At 42.2% G+C, this 9,542-nt stretch overlaps 1 pseudogene; it reads right to left on the minus strand.

Annotated features, from left to right (window-relative positions):
* Positions 1 to 1,110: 1,110 nt before the first annotated feature.
* LOC125107564 (Parkinson disease protein 7-like) lies at positions 1,111 to 1,675 on the minus strand (annotated as a pseudogene).
* Positions 1,676 to 9,542: the final 7,867 nt, after the last annotated feature.

Here is a 9,542-nt window from a genome sequence, read left to right on the forward strand (position 1 = left end):
CAAAAGTTTTTGTTGTCCAGAAATTGAAACATTAATTTACCTCTAAGACAAAGTGTTCTCTACAGCTACAAAAACACATATTCTGTGTTATCTACCATCCTCTTGCATTTTTTTACACAGTTTTATGAACTGACTACACAGTCACCATTTTTAAATTTTAGTTATTTTATCTCTGCAAAAATGGTATCCTGCTGTATGTGATGGGGGGGGGTAGGATTCTTTTCTCATTTCATATTACACTGCTAAATTTATCTATGGTGCAGATGTACCACAGTTCATTCACCCACTCTTCTACTGCTGAGCATTTAGGTTTTCAGGTTTTTTTCTACTGCAAATAGTAGTGCCATGAGCGTGCCATACATGTTCCCGGATGAACGCGTAGTAATTTTCTTAGCTATATACCTACAGTGGAATTGCCGGGCCATGGGGTATGTAAGTGTTCAACATTTGAAGACAATGTCAAGTTCTTGTTTGGAGTGACAGCAATAAATTATGTTCCCTCCAGAAACTTATAATGGATCATTTGAAACTAAATCCTTGATAGTTCCAGACTTTTATTTTGTAATATTATACAAAATGGTCCCTTACTGTGGTCTTGATCAGCACCAAGCATGATGCCAGATCAGTATGTCATCATGGCTTTATTGGCCACATAAATACGCTTTTTTTTCCCCACTGGTATTTTTAATAGTATATTAACAATACACAATTAACAAATGGGAGAAAATCACAAGCTTCTTAACTCCTCGCTTTTATGCTTTTCTTCGTTGCTGTGTCAAACGGGTTCACTGTTCGCGTATCTCAGCAGCTACATCAACACTGAATGGTTGCAATGAATCTGGTTTCGCACACACACAAAAAGGGGAAACCAGAGACACACAAAGTCACCATTGTTTGCTAAATGCCATTTACTCTACAATCAAGGCTCAGAACCGCGGGGACGTGGGTGCAGGCGGCCAAGCTCTGAGTGGCTGCCGCTTCCTAGCCAGACTGCATGAGGGCGGTGGCCAGGCTTCTGTGCACAAGAACTGCCCGTTTGGCTGAAAGTGAGCCGGCTGAGGATGATTACAAACAGCTGGTTACTCTAATTCATTATCAGAGATTTCAGGCTTAATCTTTAAGAACGGGCAGGGCCTTCCCTTGGTTAGCCACGTCCTTGGCCCATGGCGCCTCCACAGTCCCAAGACCAAAACTCAAAGCTGAAGGTTCCAGGCCACCTGCTCCTGCGGATCTGGTCATCCTTCCCCCACAGGTTCCTCGGAGGCGCTGAAACAACGTGCCATCATTTCATCTTTAGCAAGTGGGTGTGTTGTGACTTTGCTTCCCAACACCTATTTCAGGAGCCTGAAGAGCAGGACCTGTCCAGAGAGCGACTACGAGGCCCTTCCTGTTCTCTCTTTCCTTCAGTGTCCCTTTCACAGCAGCAGATTCAGGTAAGTTCTGTGCGGGTCACCTCCTGACAGAACCATGATGTCGTAAGGTCCATCTTTTTGGCATCTTCCAGACGGGCATCAGGACAAATGACAATGTCTGGGTTGCACTGTACTGGGTCTTTGCCAGCCAGACCCGCTGTGGCAACTTGAACTGCAGCTCGCCTCCTGACATCTACAGCGATGACCGTCTCCATCCTCTCTGCTCCTTTGGCCAGGAAGGCCGGAGCTCTTTTCCAGGCCATTTTTATGTTGTATTTTTTAATTTTTAAAAAGATTTTACTTATTTACCTAAGAGAGAGATTGCAGGAATAGGGTGGGGGGGGAGTGACTCCCCACCGAGCAGGGAACCCAGAGTGGGACTCAATCCCAAGACATCAGGAACAAGACCTGAGGAGAAGGTAGATGCCTAACCCACCCAAGCGCCCCTGTTGTATTTTTTTAAGACTGCACCTTGATGAGGTGCCTGGGTGGCTCAGTGGGTTAAGCCTCTGCCTTCAGCTCAGGTCATGATCTCAGGTCCAGGGGATCGAGCCCCATATCAGGCTCTCTGCTCATTGGGGAGCCTGCTTCCCATCACCCACCCCCCACCTGCCTCTCTGCCTACTTGTGATCTCTGTCAAATAAATTTTTATTTTTTAAATCTTAAAAAAGAAAAAAAAAAATAAGACTGCTCCTCAGCTCTCTGCCCGCACACGTGGCACCTTGGCCCGTTTGCGTGGGGGGAGGACCCAACCACCACCTGACTAATCTGGGATGCAGGCCAGTGCACATCCTGATCTCCCAGTCTCCCGCATTCAGCCCCCCACCTGCATAAATATGCTCTTGCATGCAATGTCTGTTGGAGTTTTCCTCCATTCTTATGTTACATGTGCTTTTCTTTGTATTTGCAGGAGCTCCCAGTGTACACGTTTAATTCTTTATTTTAAAATAATGGAAAAGTTGATACATATCCTTCTTCCACCCCACAGCTATTAACATTCTATTACATTTTCTTCTCTTTCTCTCCTCCTGTGTGTCTGCATGTGTGATCTTTATCTCCGAACCATTCCTGAATGTTATTTTCAAATATGACACCAGTTATTAAACCAATACTTTAGTATGCATTTCCTAAAAACAAAGAGAGTCTCCTACACAGCCAAATACAACCCCTGAAACCAAGAGAATAGCATTCTATACCGCCGCCACCAAATGTACACATTATATTCAAATTTTGCTAGTTGTCCCAATAGTTTCTTTCATCCTGTGTGTAGTTGTCATGCCTCTTTGGCTTCCAAGCTGGAACGGTTCCTCGGTCATCTGTTGGAATCATGACCTTGACACTTCTGAGAAGTACAGGCCAATTACTTTGTAGAATGCCCCTTATTTTGGATTTGTCTAGTATTTCCTCAAAATCACCTCTAGGTTATGCATTTGGGGCCAGAAGACCACAGAAGTGATTCTGAGTCCTTTCCAGCATGTTCCTGTATGGAGGCATATGATATTCAAGTTAACTTCTATTAAGTGATTAATTTGGTGTCTGCCAAATTTCTCTTATAAATTTTATATAATAAATATTTTGAACTTATAATAATATCTAATTGATAAGCTTTAGAGAGTACTTTGATACTATGTAAATATCTATCCCATACCTATCCCTATGTTATCACCTCACTCCTTAATCATAGCTTCCCATTAAGTTCTCATACCTGATACTTCAAAAGTATCTTGGCTATTTTTGATCCTTTTCCCTCCCACATAAATTATAAAATTAGCTTAACAAGTTCCATGATTTTGACTGTAATTGCTTTGAATCTATAATTCAAGTTGTGGAGTATTGGCATCTTTGTGATGCTGTCTTCCCATAAACATGGTAAGTCTCTCCATTTATTCAAGGTCTCTTTTACATATCTTAATAAAGTTTTATAATTTTCTCTACGGAAATCATGGAGAAATACCTCAAAGCATATAAACAGCTGGCTTCCTGATATGTAGAGCTGAGATATGGACAGAAAAAAAAAATGGATATGCAAATCTAATTTCACCTCAGACTGGAATTGAGTCTAGACTGAACTGGGCTGGGCTTGGCTCCAGTCATTCTGGAGGCCCCTGCAGGAGCTCAACTCAAAGTGAATACTGAAGTCCCATCTCTACAAGATGAGTATTTAAGATTGATGATGAAATGTGTTTGACTTTAGATACTTCAAATAGAATGGAAGCATCCACCACTTCCTCCTCCACTCCTGACCTGAGGCCAGTGTTCAGCCTTCCCTCTCTAGAAATCAGTAGATCCTAATGCGAGTAGAGAGACTGTTAAGATCCAGGAGAAACCCAAGAAAGAAAAAGGACCCAGGGCCAGAATTCTGTTATCCTAAGTGAAAGACTGTTGTTCTGTGGGGTAGGGTGGCAGCATTGATCAATGAGGACTGCAGAAGGAAATCATGAGGAGGATTGTGGGAAGAGATATTCAGGAAACTATGCAACATCCAGAAGGAAAGACCCTTGATCAGGTATTGAGCAAGTGATGGGCCACTGTTCCACAAAGAGTCCATTGTCACCAACCCACCCCATTGAAAATTACCAGTCAGAGGAGTGTCTCAGTCAGCAGGTAGCCACCCAGACCAAGAGATCATAAGGCAAACCCTCTGGTTTCTACTACTGACACCAAAGCCAGAACAGCAAAGTAAGTTTTATGCAAGATGGAAAGGAAAAGCCTTGCTGGTGAGGTGTAAATTCAACAGTGACCATCCCACGGCTGTTAACTACCCCAAGAAGATGCAAGAACACAGCATCCAAGAGAGTGCAATTCCACAAGCATCAACACCGTGTGGTCCCTCATGATTTGGCTTGATTCAGGCACAGAAATCAGAATACTAGGGGAAACCATGGGCTCATGGTCCCTAGCAGTTTGTAGTCATTGTTCCTGGCAAGAACAGTCCAGTAAGATTTAACAAGCAGAAAAAGATAAGGGTATTATCTCATGAAAATCAAAATGCCTACCAGGACTCAAGCCCTTTATGGAGATACACCCAGAAATGGGCCAGGGGAATTCCCATGGACAGGGCCTCATTTTCCTCAGAAAATAGTTCTGGGCAGCTCCTTCCCCAAACACATAAATAATCGAGAGTCCAAAATGATTCTTTTAGCCTGAAATTTTGAAAGTAGCCATTAGTTTTCCACTATAGCCACTTATATTCAATAATACATGCTTGTTTTTAAATAGGAGCTTGATCTCACAACCCTGAGATCAAGACCTGAGCTGAGATCAAGAGTCGGGCACTTAACTGAGTCACCCAGGTCCCCAAAATGTCAAAAATTTAAGTCATGTAACTTCCTGATGAACTTTTCAACATAATTTAGCTGGAAAAGTTACTTCATGTAATTAAATATATTGACCAATTACGTAAACCAATTAAAGACTGCTGCCTAAAATGGTGGTTTTGCTTTAGAGTGGTATGTAGGTCATTTTCCTGGACAGAAATGAGATGCAGAACTAGTTTTCCATGGAGGCAAATTCATGACAGCTCTCCTACACGTCTCTACCACAGTTATTACCCCATTATGCCAGTAACTCACTTTGTAACCCGTGGAAGAATGTGACTTACTCACGTGGTTAGATTTAGAAATTGTCAGCTATGTTTTCATTTAACTTGAGCTCATCAAGCACAGCTATAATACAGAGGCATCAATCACTGCAACCAACCTCACCATCAGAAGTTAAACCAAGATATCACAGTCAGTGAGGGGAAAATGTGATTCAAGTCAAGAAAGGAAAAAATAGAAAAAACAACTCCCACTGAATTCAATAGGAGTAGTTAAAGATCTGGAATGATTGACAATAGGTCCAACTGATGAAATATTTCCACCTACTGGTTGTCAAGTTTTATGACTTTTTACATTTAAGTTATTTTGTACAAAATGTGATGTCCATGGATCGAAAGAAATTAAGATTTGTATTTTGAAGCTCACAAGAAGATACGCTGCATACATGTGACAATTCTTATCTCCTTGGCCCATGGCTGAGAAGGCTCAGAATATGGAACGCACAGCAATCAGACTTGAGACCTTTGTCTTTAGCTTAATAAATTCAGCTAGTAATCTTTGTAAGCCACTCAACACACACACACACACACACACACACACACAAACACACACACAGTATTTTTAAACATTTCAGGACGTAGAAAGTATGCTATATATACTGAACTTGGATAAACTTGGATAAGCAAAGGTTGCTTCCTTTTCATTTATCCAAAGGCAATTTCCCTCTTAGTAGGCGACTTATAATTCTGATTTCATATATTCCATTTTCAGAGGCTTCTGGTGGCTCTTCCATAAAACAAACAGAAAGGTTCTCTGACCTCCAACTTCCCATTTAACCACCACTCTCTTTCTTCCATGTCTGCCATCTTGTGTAGGTTCGTGGGGGAAAGAGCAGGGATAAGTGCGGATCCAAACCCAGCTCCACTGCTTCTCAGCTGAGTGACTGGCACCTGTCCCTCATTTTCCTTTCTGCCTATCCATCTTTCAGAATGTTGTGTGCATTTAAAATGATATATGTACAGTAACAGATTCATAATGATACCAGGAAAGTACAGCTATTCTCTTCTTCACATGAGTGCCTTTCTCCATGACTATAATGCTGCCTCTCTCCAGCTATGTTTCTTTTCTTTGCTAACTAAACAATTTGGCCTTTCCTTCTGACACATTGTTTTCACAACCCATTTATGTTTATGATGTGACCAAATGTGCCATGCAGCTCTTTGATTTATTTTTAAATTAGTAATTCTCTTTAACTGTTTTATATGTGGCCTGAATTTTAATGCCACATCATTATTTGAAATAAGCACAAGCAGAAGTCATTCTGGAGGTCCCTGCAGGAGCCAAAACATTCACAGAGGTCGGGGCAGGGAATGGAAAGGGGCACTATGAGGTAGAATGTCAGGGGGGCCCCCCGAGGAAGTGCTGGGAAGAGAAGGGCCCAGTCTGATAATGAGAAGAAGAATTGGGGGTCAGAAAGTATGGAGCTCCTTTCTTTGCTCTGCTCTCTCCATACCGCTTGGCCCTAAGAGTTCATCCACCTTCTTCAAACCTCAGTTGTCTCACCTGTAAACATGTTATAATAATACCTACTTCATGGATTCATTGTGAGGAGAGGATGACGTATGTCAGACATTTTGCTGAGATAGACACTCCAAAACAACAACAACAACAACAACAAAAAAAAAACCCAACCAAACAAAAAAAAACCCCAAACAAACCAAAACATGATAGTGATAGCAGCAGTATTCTTAATCTCTACAATGTTAAAGGGCACAGACCTTATTTTCAGGTTTATTCTATTCTTTCACTGAAACATAAGTGATGGTGAGATGTGTTCTGTGTGTGAGGCAGGCAAGACTTACATTCTGTCACGAGTGTTTGATCTTAATCAAGAATATTCAATTCTACTATAGCCAACAAGAAACGGCAAGTAGGATGGATAAGACTCATATGATGTGCTAAATAACACTAGTGAGTAAGTGAGTGGCTTGCGCAATATGAGTGAAATTTAAAAGCTGTGCTGTTGGGTGTTGATCACTGGCCAACCGGAAGATGTGTTCAAGATAGAATAAATGAAATACAGGATTTTTTTAGAAGACAGAACACTCAAGAGTGTTTACTCATAAGGAGAAACTGATGCAAGGACGAAAGCAAAAGGTACAAACCAAACCCCCTTCAGACAGACATACGTCATCTCTAAACTGGCCAGTCATTGGGGCCCCATTCTGTCTTCGCATATACTCTGTCCGAGAGATAAAGGTCACAGCTGCCCAGCAAACAAGTGAGTGAGCCACAGCTGTGACCAGGCATCCGTGCCCCTGTGCCAACAAATGTGTGTTGACCTCAGACACTTTGAGCTTGCTAAGTCTCCTTGTTCAAACTCAGCCCCAGTCTTAGGAACCACACCACCATGAGCAAAAAGTAATGCGACAGAGTTAAGAAGCAGTGGGTAAAAGGAAGAAGGTGAGAAGCAGAAGGATAGAGAGAGGACATAGCAACAACTGTGTAACACAGGCTTCAGCTGGGGTCACGTGGATGGCTCAGTGGGTTAAGCATCTGTCTCTTGATCTCAGCTCAGGTCTCAATTCAGGGTCATGAGTTCAAGCCCCACACCAGGCCCCATGTTGGGCTCCACACTGGGCATGTTGTTTACTTAAAAAAAAAGGAAACACAGGATTCAGTTGTGTGGTCCTTCCACTCCATCCTAAGTATAAACTCACCCCAAACTTCTTTTCCCTTGCTACTGGGTATATGTTTTATACTGATCCAATAAACCATATGATTTGAGCTTCTTGATTTAGTCTGCAAGACTTGCCGCTATGACCTCTTGGATGGCTTGCCTGGGGTGCGCTAGGAGTCTACTATTGCATCAAAGTAATTTCCCATATGACAGATTTTTCCTTGGCACCAGAATTTCTTTTGAGATAAGAACCGGTTGGATTCTTCTACAAATCCATCAAATTGGTATAATTTTGCACAAGAGAGCAAAAAAAGCTTTTTCACTGCATTTTTCTGGTGAAAGAAGTTTGGTATCTCGTTAATGTTTGAAGAAGTAGTAATTTCATATGAAATTGCAGCCTTTCCTTTCAAATGTTTGTTACTAGCTACATTCCCTACTGTTATCTGATCTCCTTTTATTTTATCGTCATGGAGTTTGGGGTTGTTTGTGCTTTTTCAAACTAATTGCCAGCACACCAGTGGTGGCCATTATCTGCAGAGGCTAGAGACACAGTCTCACCAGGAAAAAACAGCAGAAACCCAAGCTCATATGGACAGTGGCCATAGTCAGTGCCTGTAGGTCATTCCTGTCCAGGCGAATTCTTTTTCTTTCCTCTCCTTCCTTTTTATCTTCGTGCATTTTTTACCCCCACCCTCTATTCCCATCTCAGGAACCAAATGCAAGTCCACTTAAGGCTCTACTCTGAATTTTTTCTCTGCTATAAAAATTTAGGGTTTTCTCACTAGATCAAGTTTGCCTCCTGGGCTTCCCAGAAAATGAGATCTCCCCTGGGAGATTCCTCAGTCCTTTGTGCACAGAAGCCCCTGGCAGAGCCACCCCACTAATTACTTGGGCATGTTTATACTAATCTGAATTCTGTTGGTAGACAAGTCTTACCCCCAAGCACCAACCTCTTCCTATCTGTATATAAAATGATGTCTTAACCCCCAGAAGAAGCCTTGTAACAGGGTTATTCTGTTTGAGAAGGAGTCAGGGGAAATTTTGGTCATTCTCCCTTCATGTCCTTCTTCATAGTTCCCATGCTCTTACTCCTGGCTCTCGCAGCCAACATACACCATCTTGTGTTTCCTTCAATAGATCCTGAGAGAAAATGTCAGATTCTTCAGAATGAAATATCTACACATTTTTTAAAAAAGAAAACTCTTTCTCTTGATAATGTTGCCTGTGGGAAAAGGGTGAGGGAGAAAACCCAGTCATTTCATAATTAAGTTAAAATAAAAAGAACCAAGGTTTATGTTTCTAATAAAATGTAAAGACAAAACTCTCTCTCTCTCTCTCTGTCTCTCTCAAAAAAAAGGGAGGGGAGGGCACCTGGATGACTCAGATGGTTAAACCTCCAACTCGATTTTGCCTCATGCTGTGGTCTCAGAGTCATGAGATGGAGCACCTGGTTAGGCTCCACACTGGGCATGGATCCTGCTTAAGTTTCTCTCTCTCTCTCTCTCTCTCTCTGCATCCCCTCTCCTCCTCTCTAAAATAATAAAATAAAATAAAATAAAAACTTCATACTTCCATCCCTCCACATCAGGAAGCAAACAAGCAACCAACCAATTAATCAACAAGCAAACAATGTGGCAAAGAATAAAAGGCATTTCCTGGATCAGGAAACTGGGAAGGCTAGAGAGAAGGCACTGGACCTGGTCTCATAAAGGTTCTGGCTCCTTTTTCCACACTCCTCTTGGCTCTCTCCTCTCCTCTTCCTAGTGACTTGGTCTTTCAGGTGGCTGCTCTCGGGACAAGATGGCTGCCTACAGCAACAGGAACTGCACACCTCCTTGTTCACATCAGAAAGATGTGAACTGGGGCGCCTGGGTGGCTCAGTGGATTAAAGCCTCTGCCTTCGGCTCAGG

This window comes from Lutra lutra, chromosome 8 (genome assembly GCF_902655055.1).
Source record: "Lutra lutra chromosome 8, mLutLut1.2, whole genome shotgun sequence".
Classification (NCBI taxonomy): Eukaryota; Metazoa; Chordata; class Mammalia; order Carnivora; family Mustelidae; genus Lutra; species Lutra lutra.